At 33.5% G+C, this 7,271-nt stretch overlaps 1 long non-coding RNA gene across 1 annotated transcript; it reads left to right on the top strand.

The window, feature by feature from the left end:
- Positions 1-2,247: 2,247 nt before the first annotated feature.
- On the top strand, positions 2,248-5,100 carry LOC107787950 (uncharacterized). The gene is made up of 2 exons (XR_001648513.2): positions 2,248-2,659; positions 4,774-5,100. It is a non-coding gene; the product is annotated as an uncharacterized LOC107787950 (long non-coding RNA).
- The last annotated feature ends 2,171 nt before the right edge of the window (positions 5,101-7,271 follow it).

Consider the following 7,271-nt stretch of genomic DNA (forward strand, 5'->3'; position numbering starts at 1 on the left):
TAGGAGAGTTGTTTAAATCTCATTTCACCAGTTACATATGCAACTTGGTAAAATAAAGGATCGCAACGGGAAAAATCCTTTCTTTACATATTAAATTTGAGATCTCATATTCAGTTTAATCCATGTAAATATGTGTAAAAGGTTTTCATATTAGAATATTAAAATAGTTATAAAATGTATGTACTTGTCGTTTTTAGTTGTTCGTGTATCTCATACCAGTGAAACAATAGAAAGTATTAAAATAGGTAAAAATTTATGCACTTAATTATATTTCTAAAATGCCAAGTAAAAAGAATTTACCGTTCAGTTGAATCCAAGTCAGAAATATGTTTTATCACTAGTATAAATAGAAGTGCAAGAGATTGGAAAGACAGATTGTCTAGAGTTCAGAAGGAAAAAAGAAAAAGATGAAGCAAGCTTTAGCAACTATTTTCGTCGTGGGGATCGCTTTTCTAATTCTCACATCAGGTATATTCTTTTGCTAAGATAATTCTCATTTCTTAATTATTCGAACGCAATAGTAATTTCCATGAACAATTTAAAAATGATGATAGCATTTCTTATGCAAGGTTTCCACATTAAATATGCAAGATTGTTTATGTACTGCAATATATTTATTTGCAGAAAAAGGAATAATGCATTCAGTTGAAGGGCAAGTAAATGTTTGTGAAGAATTAATTCTTGGCGTTGCGTGTCGACCAGAAAAAGATTCAGCGAAATGCCTGACGGAGTGCTCTAAAATATCCAAAGGTCATAGCATCGTCAATCATTATTGTTTAATAGGGGAAAATTCAAGTACTCCTAATTACTGCTATTGTCGATGGATAGCAGATTTCTGTAGTTAAAAGAGTGTTATACACTACTCTAGAAGCAGACTTTTGAAAATGTAGTTCTTCTTCAACTGCTACTTTTGCTTAATAAGATATATAGCAACTGCTTTCTCTTCGTTCAAATATTCTCGTTTGAGTTTCTAAAACATTCCAGCTTTAAAGTAAAAGAAATCGCCAAGGGTTACACTGTGTTTTAACTCAAAAGGATCATCCAAATTTGAGTTAATACACATTTTACTTGACCGTTTGATATGATCACGAGTTCAGTGAAAGATAATTAAGTACTACTAATTAACAGACCAAGGAGCCCAATTGTTGAACAATATAGTTGTAGTTCACTAGTTACTTTAGATGCTCGCCAAATCTGAAAGAAATTAGAGGTTATTTATCCCTCGAAAACTCCAGCTTACATGCATCACCATTGAATATTTCTTGGCCCAAATATATGCAGAGCCAATCACGATTCTATATGTAAAAAAATAAAAGATCTTTTTTGATTAATCCCTTGCCTCTCATTCTTCAAGAATAAGGAACATGGCATAGATCATGAATAAACGGTCGCTGCAAATATAATCTGGTTTTAGAGTCCGAGTCCAATTCCATAGAGAATTAAGGTTTAGCTACAATTATTCGATATCACTAAGAAACACAAGTCCAAATAATTTCCTAGTTATAAAGATTCGTGATTTTTATTTTAAAGTGATTGACAAAAAAATACTAGAAAATAGTAAAATTATTAAGTAACGAGAATGAAATTAGAGACACGATTAAGGAGGCCTAGAGTTTCAATTTTTTCAATTATTAGAAATCTTTCTGCTATATGTCTCCCATAATTTCATCTAAGTTCTCTACTGATCGTGAGCACTCCCAGTGTTGTAATCCTCTCTCGAGCAACTATAATAATTTACTAGGCATATTCTCCCGAACTATACTAGCTGGCACTATTTTACCGCTCACTATGACTCCGTCACGGCTTTGTTATTTCCTAAACCCACCTTTAAATCCACCGTATTGACTCATCACTTACGTTAGGAGTGACGTTGTTCAATAACCACCTAAATGTGTACCATTTCCCAAACAATACATAATAAATAGGCGCAATCAATTGGGAGATCTTCAATTAACTAAAATAAGCATGTAGTTGAACACATAGAGAAATCCAAAGGCTCAGTTAGCTACTTCAACAATTCATTCTTTAAAAGGTTCCATAAAAACCCTAAATAGTAGAATTAGCTACTTAAAAGTATGTGATAACCCAATACTAAACTCCATAACCCACAATAAAAAATAGAAAGAAGAGGAGAAAAACTAATGGTTGAATCTTTCTCCTAACATGTTCTTGCCTACTACAAAAAAATACTAAATTTGCGGAGGTTTTATTGCGGCGGTTAATATAACCTCCGCAATCTATATCAAATTGTGGGGGGTTATTTAACCTCGCAAATATATTATATTTACGGCGGTCGGTAACCTCCGCAACCCTTAAAAAAATAGCGCCCACTAACCCTAATATTTCCCTCTCATTTTTTCCCAAACCCCTTTCTAATTTTCGCTTATTTTTCATTTTCATAAACCCTCGCCCACTCTCACTTAATCAAAACCCATAGCAATAAAGAGACTACAGATCTATCAATCTCTGTTCCTTCACTTAATCTCTTCCATTTCTTCTTTACTTGATATCTTCCATTTCTTCTTCATTTCCTCCGATTTCAAGCCCGTGTAGTTTGAAAATTCCAAATACAATAGCTCTCTGCTTTTCTTCAGCGCCTCCTCTGTTGCAAAATGAAAGAGATATGAAAGAAAACTTCAGATCTATCAATCAATTGGATGTAAGTTTATTTAATTTTGCTCTTTCATACAAATTCCTCTTCGATTTTGCTTTGATTTTGCTTTTTTGTCTTTATTTCTTCATGCATGTGGGTTTTAAGTTTATTTTCTCTGTTAATTTGTAGAATCGATGTATTTTGAAGAAATTTGATAGAATCGGTGTATTTTGAATCGGCAAAAATTTGGTAGAATCGATAGAAATTTGGTTGAATCGGTGTATTTTGAAGAAGGATATAACACTCTTTTCGCCGACTTGATCATCAACCTTAACATATTTCTTGTCTTTACAATAACAATTGCAGCCAATTCTGGTTAGGAATTTCTTGCCATAGGACTTGTTATTGGTATTTGCTTGTGGCTAATGCTGATGTTTTCTTGAAATATTCTGCAATAATGCACTTCTACTATTCCAGCTTGATTCTGAATGAATACTTGGAGTTTTGTGGCATTTTGTGGTTCACTATTTGTCACTAAATAGTGGGTTTTATTAAGTGGCACTTCACAGTTCAGTTGGTTTGTTTATTTTAGATTCTTGGCCTCATTTCTTCCTTAACATTATAGGAGTATCATATTCCACGGTAAAATATTCTAGCAGTTTCAATTTTTCCATTGCAAACAAATATTCCTTATACATATCCATTGATTAATCAATCCAATATATACAAGATAGATGTTTTCATATACATATTTACAATTAAATCATGAATAAGTAATGTGTTTTCTTTTTAACTTTTAATTGCTAAGTTAAACTGTTTGATTAGAATAAAAACCAAGTACGAGTAAGTATTTACTCATATATTCTGGTGCATAACATAATCAAATTGTTTGCATTCATAATATCCTAATTCCTAGGAGTAATTTAGAAGAATAAATATGTGTTTATTATTATAACATTAACCGTGCACTAACAATTGAAGTGTACGCTTATGCATAGCCATAAATAGTATGAGAAGGCTCCATTTTGGATTTGAGTAATTTGTTCGATTTTTGAGGATACGAAAAGAAGTTACAGGAGGAAGATAAATTCAAATGAACCTCAAGGAATAACTGATTTTGGATCTATGTTTGGTTGATTTAATTAGCTTAGCTTTATTATGTCAAAGAGATAAGGTGGACGACTGGTTGGGTCAATTCTTCAAACTAATAACTCACAATAAAAGTGGTGGATTATTCTGCTATTAGTCTTCTTTGTTGATATTTAACTTATCTATAAGTTATTTATTCTCTTATTTAGACATTTCATTCGCAAAAGTTTGATATCAGTTAAGGAACACCTTCCCCAATCTCATATTCTTGATATTGGAATTACAATAGAGAACTGTCAACATCAAGAATTAGAATAGAGTTCCAAGGCAACTACTTGAACAAAACAGAGAAGTAAACTATAGGGAAGACATGAGACATGGAAATTGGAATGATCCAAATTAAAGCACTTCATTAGCATTATATCAGAAACAGAGCAAAGAAACCAGTATACAGATTGTGTTACTAACTGCAGTGCCAAAGTTTCAGCACTTATTTTATAATAGAAAAGGATATTATTCTTCTATTGTTTTTCTTTTTTAACTTGTCAATCACTGATTGAAGTAAAGACACTGACTTTTGGTGTGTAATGTATTTAGGAAAAAATTGAACTAGCATTGAGCCAAAGCACCGTGGATGAGTATAAAATTTCGCCAAATGATGTTGTTGGTAAGGTGTTGGGAAAAGAGCACTCTGGAAGGGTAAGGTGCTTAGGATTAGAAGTTGTTCCTGGCAGAGCTTTTAGACAAATAAGACCTCGTTATAGTGATTTGAATGCTTCAAGTTATAATAATGGTTCATGTTCTTCCCAATGCCAAGAGAAGTACAATCAAATGTTGAATGCTCACAATCAAAGCCAAGAGAACTACAGGGAAATGATGAATGCTTTTAAGGCGTATATGATAATTAAATAAGGGAAGATACCTGAAGAATTTGCAGGGATATTTGTTTCTCCTCCTCGTTCAACGGTAAGAATAGTTCATAACTTTCTTATTTAATTTTGTAAAATATGATTGTTCAGTCCAAGTATTATTAGTTAGGATATTGTTGAGGTACGTTTTGTTAATTATATTTTCTTTTGATTGTTTTGTAGCCAAGTGATGCGGCTAGCGGATCCATTTCAACCATGGATGTAAGAAGATCATCCAGTGGAAGTAATCCTAACGACAACCATTGAAGTTGCTTGCAAATGAATTAGATAATTAAGTATCATACTCGATTGAATGGTCATAGTAGATCTTTTGTCCATAATGGTTGGAGTGGATATTCTGTTTAATGTTAGTTTTAAGACTAATTATAATATTGATGTTTTGTGTTTAATGGTTGGAGCAGTTGTGTTTAAAGCAAAATTTTGAGACTAATGATAATTTACTTTAATGTATTTTGTGGTTTATTAATATATTGATAATACTTGATTCCAGTAAGCAATTTATATAATTTGTTGATGCTTCATTATATTAATATAATTAAAATTGGAACAACTATGGAGTAACATTGCAGAAAAAAAAAATATTCAATGAATAGCGGAGGTTATAACTGTCACTATTTAACCTATAATAATATTGTGTTATAAAATTTATGGGGGTTAAATAAAGAAACTGCGGGGGTTTAGACCTCTGCTATGTTTTTAATAAGTGACAGCCAAACTACCAAATTGCGGAGGTTATGCCGCCATCAAATACCCGCCGCTATATGATAACGGCGGTCTGTCAAAAGACCCCTGCAAATTGGTTGCGGCGAACATTATTGCGGGGGTTTTGAAAACCGACGTAAAAGTATATTGCGGAGGTTTGTGACCGCTGCAATATGTAAATAAAACCTCCGCAAATTTAGCATTTTTTTGTAGTACCTCTAAGGGTCTTGGCTTACTCTAAAGTAGTGTATCTCCCAGTCAAAAGGACATTTTAGGATGCATTTGTATCAATTACTGTTTGTATGGGATGGCCTTGTGCCTCTTCTGTTTCGGCCAGGAAAACTGGGTCGCGTGCCTAGGGCTCGCACGACGCGGACCCCTAAGCACACTTCCAGTTCTTTCTTCTTTTCTCGTGCAGGGGTTGGTGCCAAAGTGTTATAATTCACTAGTTTTTGATTCACTTTATAGGCCATGGCGACCCGTCCGCGTGAGGCGCCAATTGTAGCATGCTTCCATCTTTTGCCTCTTAATTTTCTTTTGCTTCAAATCATTTGATTTTTTGCCAACTTCTATCTAAACGCATTCTTGCATACAATAAACTTGTAAATGAGTATATTTTATGTTTATAAGCATGCGATTTTCTGCAACTCACATACGAAATGATAGAAAAACACAATTAAAATCATGCATTTTTTGTCATCTATCAGTTGCCAAGGGCATCGACAATTCAAAGACACAACATCTATTACCCAATAGTGGAATGAGAGTAAATACCTCAAAGTATCCCAAATGCCAAAACTTTAGCTAAAGATATGAAATTGGGGGAAGATGAGAAGTCTAGTCCAATCAAATATTTAGGTGTTAGACATGAGTAATTGGATTTAATAAATATTACAACTTAGCTCAAGATACTGACCTTAATAGTTGGAAAGTGAAGAAAGCAAAATTCACCCCTTGGTATCGTGTTCAAGGTGGTAGGAAATGAAAAATGGGATACAGTTTGTGTTATACCGAGAAGAGGCAAATTCGAGAATAGAAAAGATAAAGAGCATCAAATTTTAATGTGGAAAATCTTTCATCTTGAAAGTAAAAATTATGGGATCATAAAGATCCAAAAGGCTCAACTATAATAATTAAAGATTACAAAAGTTCTTCAAATTAACTAAACTGCCAAATAAGATTGGCCGGTTAGTTGTTACCGTATAAGAAGAATGGGAGTTGGATACTTGTTATGATTGCTCGTTCTTTAAGCACTTACATGTGCTCTACTTTAGTTTCTATTAACGTTTGTTGTTCTGTATGTTACTTTTACGTTGTGTTCCTTATGTAGTTACCTTTGTATTTCTTTTTGGCATGTAACTAATATATTATCACGACCCGAAATTCCCACATTCGGATCGTGATGACGCCTAATATTTCACTTGCTAGGCAAGCCAACGTTAGAATAATATTAACAAATTTTAAAGTAATTTTTAAATTATTAATAATCAAAGAAATAAATGCGGAAGCAAAGTTTGAAATATAGTGAATAATCCATAAAAACAACGGTGTCTAAATACCATCACAGAATTTGGTGTCACAAGTGCACAAGCTTCTAGAATAAATACAAATAAATGTCTGAATAAATAAAGCTGTCTGGAAATAAACACACAGCTAAAGTAAAATAGACGGGGACTTCAGAACTGCGGACGCCATGCAGTTATACCTCAAGTCTCCTCTGGTAGCTGAAATCCGAGCAAGTCTATGGTACGCCGCTGGGACCAACTCCAAAATCTGCACAAGAAGTGCAGAGTGTAGTATCAGTACAACCGACCCCATGTACTGGTAAGTGCTGAGCCTAACCTCGACGAAGTAGTGACGAGGCTAAGGCGGGTCACTTACATTACCTGTACGCAATATTAGTAACAACAACAATAATAGAAATAAATCAGGTAACTCATTTATAATAATTGAAGCCA

This window comes from Nicotiana tabacum, chromosome 12 (assembly GCF_000715075.1).
Source record: "Nicotiana tabacum cultivar K326 chromosome 12, ASM71507v2, whole genome shotgun sequence".
NCBI classification, from domain to species: Eukaryota; Viridiplantae; Streptophyta; class Magnoliopsida; order Solanales; family Solanaceae; genus Nicotiana; species Nicotiana tabacum.